We start from the raw sequence: 8716 nt of genomic DNA, 5'->3' as shown, positions 1-8716 counted from the left end.
GTGTTCAGGGAGCATGTCTATGAGAAATAAACATTTGATCAGAGACCTAACCTATTTGATAATAAACATATATAATAAATTTTATAACAAAGTGTTGAGCCCAACGTCGGGGCGGCCCACACACTGGGGCACACTCTGTGCTCCTAGCCATCCCAAGCTTATACACGCCTTCTGAGCTGGTCTCAAGAGTTTGGTTTAGGGACCCCAGGGGAGGTCCCGGAGACATTGTGTGGACAAAGTTCACATGATTTCCATAATCATACAAGAACATATCAATATGTTCTTTTAGCTTATTTCACTCATGGAACATGTGCTTGTAAGTTCTCGTATTTTGTTTATTTATTTTGAGGTAGGATCTCACTTTATTTTTATCTATTTTTTTTTGGTCTCAGTTCAAGTTTAATAGAAACCACAGAAGATCAAAAGTGTTGCCCTACTACTGTACATCACAGTTGGCCTGGCCTGTAACACAGTTCAGGCCATTCTCTCCAGAGGAAGAAAGGCTGGTCTCCCCAACCCCTGCAGGAAAGGGGCTGGGGAGACCACATCCCATACCACATCTGCACAGTCTAAGTCTCGTGTTTTAAGCATAACAATAGTACAAAAGACATTTTGTTTTCACGGCCACCCACTGCAGCCCAGCCCTAAAATGGCCCGGCGCTCACTTCTGCTTAGAGAAATATTCTTTGCTCTTCTGGACATCAGCCTTGATGGTATCACTGCCAGGCTTCCAGCCAGCTGGGCACACTTCCCCATGCTTGTCAGTAAACTGGAAGGCCTGAACCAGTCGCAGAGTCTCATCCACACAGCGGCCAACAGGTAGGTCATTTACGGTTATCTGCCTAAGGATGCCTTTATCATCAATGATAAAGAGGCCCCTGAACGAGATGCCTTCATCAGCCTTTAAGACTCCATAGTCCTGAGCAAGGGTACGCTTGGGGTCTGATACCAAGGGAATGTTCATGGGTCCCAGTCCTCCTTGTTTCTTGGGTGTGTTGATCCGTGCCTGGTGACAGAAATGAGAATCCACAGAAGCACCAATCACTTGACAGTTGAGTTTCTTAAATTCTTCTGCCCTGTCTGAAAGCGATGATCTCCGTGGGACACACAAAGCTGAAGTCAAGAGGGCAAAAGAAGAACACAACATATGTTCCTTTGTAGTCAGACAGGCTGAAGTCTTTGAACTGGCCGTCTGACATAACAGCCGTGGCTTTGGAGTTGGGGGCAGGATGCCCAATTTTGGCATTTCCTGAAGACATCTTGCTATTGGCCGTTCTACGAACAGAAACGCCGAAGACAAGTCAGGAAGAAGACCATATTTTTATCTATTTTTTAAAAGTAATCGCTACACGGAATGTGAGGCTTGAACTCACAAGCCTGAGATCACAGGTTGCATGCTCTACTGACTGAGCCAGCCAGGGGCCCCAGGTTCTTGTGTGTAAAATTCTCTGTTTTGGGGCACCTGGGTGGCTCAGTCAGTTTGGCGTCTGCCTTCGGCTCAGGTCGTGATCCTGACGAGGGAGCAAAAGGCTGGCTAAGGACAAAGCAGACGCTGGCACCCTACACCCCCCACCCCTTGGGACATGTGTGACATTCCTCCGGAACTGCTGGCTGCCCTACAGGAGGGACAGATGGTTAACTAATAGAGATCACAATCCTGCAGGACAGGAGTCTCCCTCAGTTTGCAATGTCCTCATGATTTGCAAGGAAGAGGCTTTCTTATCAACAGCCTAGCTTCCAAAGACCCATAACTCAGTTCTGAAAGCCCTAACACTGTCCCCTCCCTGCCCATAAGACTGAAGGATCCCAGGGGCGCCTGGGTGGCTCAGTGGGTTAAAGCCTCTGCCTTCGGCTCAGGTCATGATCCCAGGGTCCTGGGATCGAGCCCCGCATCAGGCTCTCTGCAAAGCAGCGAGCCTGCTTCCCCTCTCTCTCTGCCTGCCTCTCTGCCTACTTGTGATCTCTGTCTGTCAAATAAATAAATAAAATCTTAAAAAAAAAAAAAAAAGACTGAAGGATCCTGAGGTGAAAGGAACTATAAATCAAGCTGAGTTTCTTCTAAACCTAAAGCTCACTGACAAGGATGTGTGACAGGAGAAATGTGACATTCCACTGGGAAACTCCCAACTGTCTTGTTGATGTTGGTACCTCGTTAGAGAAACAAACAAAACACAGCTTGGCTTGACAATTACCAGGCCGCCAATATCCTGAAAGTCTTCTTTCCCATATGTCAGCCCATCTGAACCCCTTTCGTCCTCACCTCCCCAACTCCTGAGTATATAATCAGCCACTCGGGATCCTGGGGAAGCAGCTTTTCCTGCCCACGGGTCCTGTCCCAGTGCTTTCATAAAATCACTTTTTTTGCACCAGAGACGTCTTAAGAATTCTTTCTTGTTCGTCGGCTCCGGATCTCACTTATATTCTAAAACCTCATCATTTGGCGCCCAAACATGGGGCTTTGAGTCCTTACATCTGGACTCTGAGCCTGGGCGCAAAATCAGTGAGTACTTTCCTTCTTCTTCCCCTACTCTCATTTCAGGCACCCTTCAAGGAGTGCGGTCGTTATGGAACACTCGCATGTTGATTGCTCAGGCTGTAACCATCTAGCCCGTGGCTACTCTACGGGGAAGAAAAGTCTGCCTTTTGGCTGGAAGTTAGTTTCCTGGTCAGAATGGTAGTAAGACCCAGAAACTTGATGCCTTCTCTTTATTCCTGTTTTTACACAAAGTTGTCTGTCTTGGGCACAGGGCAGCACCTAAGTCACTAGGACGGCTGCCAATCTTAAGACTCCTGTGTGAGGCTTCCTCCTGACTGATCTAATGTGATCCCCTCCACATCTCTGGTCTAGCCACTTCTGGCCATGGGACTTCCACTGGGAGCCAGCCGAAACCAGTACCCGATTGAATTAAAACCCAATCGGGGACTGTTTCCTAGGGAAGTTGGCTATAAGGACCACATGTGTTGGAATGTCGCTAGGCCATATGGATTTCTATCTTTATGGTTTACTGTCAATGTCCTCTATTAACTACTTAAAGCTACAAAATTGGGTAATTTCTCCTTGTGAAACTTTTCTAGTATTTTCCATGGGTTAAAAAATGGCAGGGCATAACACAACTTCCAGAGTGTAGGACAACACAATATTTTAGTCCATTCACCAAGCACCCACCTGTAGTCTAGGATGCAATGGGGAAGAGGAGGGCCGCCGGCACCCCTTCAGGGCCTTTTCCGGCAGGAATGCTGTCACAGGAAGGCAGGAATGGTTCTCAATAGTGATTTTCATTGAGGGACGTCTCTGGTCGCTTTTGACACCTGGAACCTCTGACGTATCCTGTGTGGGATGCCACCCAGGAGTCGGGGGGGATTTTGGTAATGGACCTTCTTTTTCTAGGAACATGGGATTATCTTCTGTTCCCAAGGATTCTCCCTTGGGATGCCTTTTAACCCACTGGTATCAATTCATACTACAAGATTTAAGAAAGAAAAAAAATGAACTTCCTCTGTAACACTGAATGGCCTCAGTACTCCTTAGGAGGCGAGGCAAAGTGGCCCATAAACGGGACATTAAGTTTCAAGTCAATCTGTCAGACCTCTTCTGCAAGGAGAAGGGCAAATGGACTGAAATCCCATACGCCCAAAGCTTTATGGCCCTAAATCAGGATCCGGACCTAAAGGCCTCTTGGAGAGTGTGTCTAACCCTCAGTCAGGTTAACAACCCCCAGTGGATATGTTGGGTGAGTACTGTCTAACTAGGCTGATTCCTCCTTAAAAACCTGGGATATTGGGGCGCCTGGGTGGCTCAGTGGGTTAAGCCTCTGCCTTCGGCTCAGGTCATGATCTCAGGGTCCTGGGATCAAGCCCCGCATCGGGCTCTCTGCTCGGCAGGGAGCCTGCTTCCTCCTCTCTCTCTGCCTGCTTCTCTGCCTACTTGTGATCTCTGTCTGTCAAATAAATAAATAAAATCTTTAAAAACAAACAAACAAACAGGGGTACCTGGGTGGCTCAGTGGGTTAGGCGTCTGCCTTCGGCTCAGGTCATGATCTCAGGGTCCTGGGATTGAGCCCCGCATCGGGCTCTCTGCTCAGCAGAGAGCCTGCTTCCCCCTCTCTCTCTGTCCACCTCTCTGCCTACTTGTGATCTCTGTCTGTCTGATGAATAGGTAAAATCTTAAAAAAAAACAAACAAACAAAAAACAAAACCTGGGATATTGGAGGAATTGCCAGCCAGTCCAAAGAAAGAGGACGTCTGCTCTGTTGCTATCCCTCTCCTTATAAACCCCAAGACCCCTCTGCCCCCAACCCAGTTGGACATACCAGGAGCAGGACTCCCTATCTTCCATCTAAGAATGGGATCCATCCTCTTAGGGAAGTCGCTAGTGGAGAAATGGACACATTTAGGGTCCGTGTCCCATTCTCTACCCTGCTGACCTGGCTCAGATAAAAACAACCATTAGGATGGTATTCTGAAAACCCCTCCCGATTTATTGAGAGCTTTCAAGAAGTATCGATTATGTTTGATTTGACCTGGCAGGATATATATGTCATTTTAACTCGTTGCACCCCTGAGGGAAAGAGACGAATCTGGGAGGGAGCACAGGAGTTCGCTGACGGACTGGCGATGGGAGGCAGGGATCGTTGCCCGGCCCGGGGTGCTGCTGTCCCTAGCACCAAACCACACTGCAACTATCAGGAGGACAGTCCAGGGAGAGAAAAACGAGACCATATGATCACTGATAGAAGGAATGAAAAAAGGGTTCTCTAAACCTGTAAACTTAGATAAACTTCAGGAAGTCACACAAGGAACTGATGAGAATCCTGCTCTATTTCAGGGACGAGTGGTAGAGGCCATCCGGAAATATACAAATTTGAACCCAGCCTCACCCGAGGGAGTCGCCATACTAAATATGCATTTTATAAGCCAGTCGGCACCTGACATCTGCCGAAAATGAACTAAAATGGCTTTAGGCCCTTAAACTCCCATCCAGTGCCTCCTAGAAGTAGTGGCTGGAGGCTTTAATAATAGAGACATGCCTTTAAAGCAAGAAAAGGACTAGAGAACTAAACTGCAGGGTAAGATACAGGCTCAAATAATGGCTGCACCAGACTAACCAGGGGCAAAAGAAAAGGCCGGTAACAGAGAACTACGTAAGTCCCCATGCTATACATGTGGCCAGATCAGACAGCGGAGCAGAGAATGTCCAAACAAGCCCTCTCCATTATGGCCATGTCCTGTCTGTAAAGAAACAGGACAGGGGAACCTGGCTTAGTGGGTTAAGCCTCTGCCTTTGGCTCAGGTCATAATCTCAGGGTCCTGGTATCGAGCCCCACATCGGGCTCTCTGCTCAGCGGGGAGCCTGCTTCCCCCTCTCTGCCTGCTAGTGATCTCTCTGTCAAAAAATAAAATCTTAAAAAAAAAAAAAACCTTCCAATAAATACCTTGCCCAAAAAGCTGAAATAATGGTGCTCATCTGTGCTCTTTAATTGGGAAAAAGTCTAAAAATTAACATTTATATTGACTCCAAATATGCCTTCCTGGTACTACATGCCCATGGGGCTATTTGGAAGGAAAGGGGATTGTTATCAAGTCGTAACTCCCCAAGCCAACAGGGGCCTGAAATCATTACCCTTCTTGAGGCTGTACCCCTGCCCAAGGAGGTAGCGTGATTCACCTCAAAGGACATCAAAAGGACAGGACCTTAGAATCTACAGGAATCATGAAGCCAAAGAGGTAGCAAAACAGACACAGATATTAAGCCTTATTCCAGTCTTAGCTCCAATGGAGTCCATAATCCACCAGTCTACTCAGATCAAAAGACTCACATAGCTCAGGAGCGAGGATATACTAAAACTACAAGAGGACCGGCTTGTTAACAATGAGGGAAAAATCTTTATACCCAAAGATAAATCAGTGGAAGTTAATACAGGGCCTACACCAAGCTACTCATTTGGGCAAAGACGCTTTAAAACATTCAACTAAAAATATATTTGATGAGGGTGCCTGGGTGGCTCAGTGGGTTAAAGCCTCTGTCTTCAGCTCAGGTCATGATCGCAGGGTCCTGGGATCAAGCCCCACACCAGGCTCTCTGCTTGGCAGGGAGCCTGCTTCTTCCCCTCTTTCTCTATCTGCCTGCCTCTCTGCCTACTTGTGATCTCTCTGTCAAATAAATAAATAAAATCTTTAAATATATCTATATATTTAAATATATATAAATATAAAATATATATATATAAATATTATATATATATATATATATATATATATATATTTGATGAAGTGAATTTAACAGCCACAATAAAACAGGTCTGCCGATCTCCTATTGTCTGTACCCAAGTAAATCTGGAAGGCGCAACTGGCCCTCGTCCTCTCTTAAAACCAGTCCAAAGGCCTGGATCCTCTCCAGGAGAGGACAGACAACTTGATGTCACACAAAGGCCACCCTGCAAAGGCTCTAAGTTTCTATTAGTGTTGTTTATACCTTCACTGGATGGGTCGAGGCCTTTCCATGTAAAACTGAAAGAGCCGTAGAAGTAACCAAGATTTTGTTTTGAGAGATTATCCCTAGATCTGGCCTTCCTCGATCTCTTCAAGGTGACAACGGTCCTTCTTTCGCTGCTGAAATAACTCAACAAATAGCCCAAACCTTAAAAATTAAACATTTCTTGCATTCAGCCTGGCTTCCACAATCCTCCAGGAAAGTAGAAAAGGCTACTCATACTTCAAAATGTCATCTTGCTACACTTAGTCTAGAAACCCAGGAAAACTGGGTTACTCTCTTGCCAATAGGACTTGTCACGATAAGAACTGCTCCAAAACAACCCCTAGGACTCAGCCCTTTTGAGGTATTGTACAGATAACCATTTCTTTCTGTAGATCTATTATTAGATGGAGATTATAATGCTCTATTAAATCATTCAGTGGAGGGGCGCCTGGGTGGCTCAGTAGGTTAAGCCTCTGCCTTCAGCTCAGGTCATGATCTCAGGGTCCTAGGATGGAGCCTAGTATCAGGCTCTCTGCTCAGCAGGGAGCCTGCTTCCCATTCTCTCTCTGCCTGCCTCTCTGCCCACTTGTGATCTCTTTCTTTGTCAAATAAATAAATAAAATCTTTAAAAATTTTTTTTTAAATAAAAAAATAAAAAATAAATTATTCAGTGGAAGCTGGTTTAATTCATAAATTACTCAATTAATCTACTAATCATCACTCCCAAAACCTGATTTAACTATAACTGAATGCCCACCCCATGTAAATCCCGGAGATACGGTTTATTTAAAAAATTGGAAGTTGGATACAGCAGAGAACTTAAATCCAGAATGGAAAGGCCCATATCGGGTCATACTATGTATTCCCACTGCGGTAAAGCTAGAAGGTCACTCTTTGCGGGCTCATGTATCTAGAATAAAGCCTGCACCTCCTTCACAGGAACCCGGTGTGCAAACTAATGTGTCTTCTTCCTCCTGTGAACCCAGAGAAGATCTCAAACTTCTCTTCAAGTGAAAATGAAGATTGTATATCTTCTCTTTGTTTTCCTTTCACCTATCTTAACGGACAGTTCCTTTCTACAGTGGGCACAGCATTATGCTGAACTACAAAATCAAACAGGTTGTTGGATGTGTGGAATTTTGCCCACGTCAAGTACGTCTGGGTTACCCTGGTGAGTCTCCCCTTCACAGGGCACTGATAGGCATGCTCTACAGGCTTATATTTCAGATATATAGAGATAGCATGTATCAGGATAAATCTATCACTAGTCAAGAAATTTCTTCCTGGCCCGTGATCAGTAAGACCTGGAACTCACCAGGACATGACCAAACTTTTTCATACACTCGAACTATTAAAATCTTTTTTTTTTAAAGATTTTATTTATTTATTTGACAGAGAGAGAGAGATCACAAGTAGACAGAGAGGAAGGCAGAGAGACAGGAGGAAGTAGGCTCCCTGCTGAGCAGAGAGCCCCATGTGGGGCTCAATCCCAGGACCCTGAGATCATGACCTGAGCTGAAGGCAGAGGCTTAACCCACTGAGCCACCCAGGCACCCCGAACTATTAAAATCTTAACTGACCTTACAAACCCACAAATTAATACCCATCGACCAGCACCTAAGCTACAAAACCCTACTTATCACTATACTGAGGACAGCATGTATCAAATCTGGGATCCATGTTTCTGGCTCACACCCACTATCAGACAGCTCAATCAAAAGGCAGGTTTTTTTTTTGTTTTTTTTTTGTTTTTTTTTTTAAAGATTTTATTTATTTATTTGACAGAGAGAGATACAAGTAGGCAGAGAGGCAGGCAGAGAGAGTGAGAGGGAAGCAGGCTCCCTGCCGAGCAGAGAGCCCGATGCGGGACTCGATCCCAGGACCCTGAGATCATGACCTGAGCCAAAGGCAGCGGCTTAAACCACTGAGCCACCCAGGTGCCCCTCAAAAGGCAGTTTTATGCTGGGAGCAAAGAAATCATACAGATGATACTTGGACAAGTAACACACGACATCTGGGATGGCTGTCATTAGAAGCATGTTCCCAAATAATAGTACTCCAGGCTACTGACTGGTTTGCTCCTGATTGGGGAAAGCGATCTGGCATCAGATGGCCAGTGCCAAGTGGAACCCACTGGGTATGTGGAACTAACCTGTGGCCCCGGCTTCCTCTGGGGTGGATAGGTCGCTGCACCTTAGGTTTTGCCGGGATTCATGGACGCGTTACTTAAAACCATCACTA

At 45.8% G+C, this 8716-nt stretch overlaps 1 pseudogene; it reads right to left on the bottom strand.

The window, feature by feature from the left end:
• Positions 1-615: 615 nt before the first annotated feature.
• On the bottom strand, positions 616-1308 carry LOC123931490 (annotated as a pseudogene).
• Between the last annotated feature and the right edge of the window lie 7408 nt (positions 1309-8716).

The sequence above is a fragment of the Meles meles genome, chromosome 19 (genome assembly GCF_922984935.1).
Source record: "Meles meles chromosome 19, mMelMel3.1 paternal haplotype, whole genome shotgun sequence".
Taxonomy (NCBI): Eukaryota; Metazoa; Chordata; class Mammalia; order Carnivora; family Mustelidae; genus Meles; species Meles meles.
Note: the sequence above shows the minus strand (reverse complement) of the source record. Positions and strands in the feature narration are given on the sequence as shown.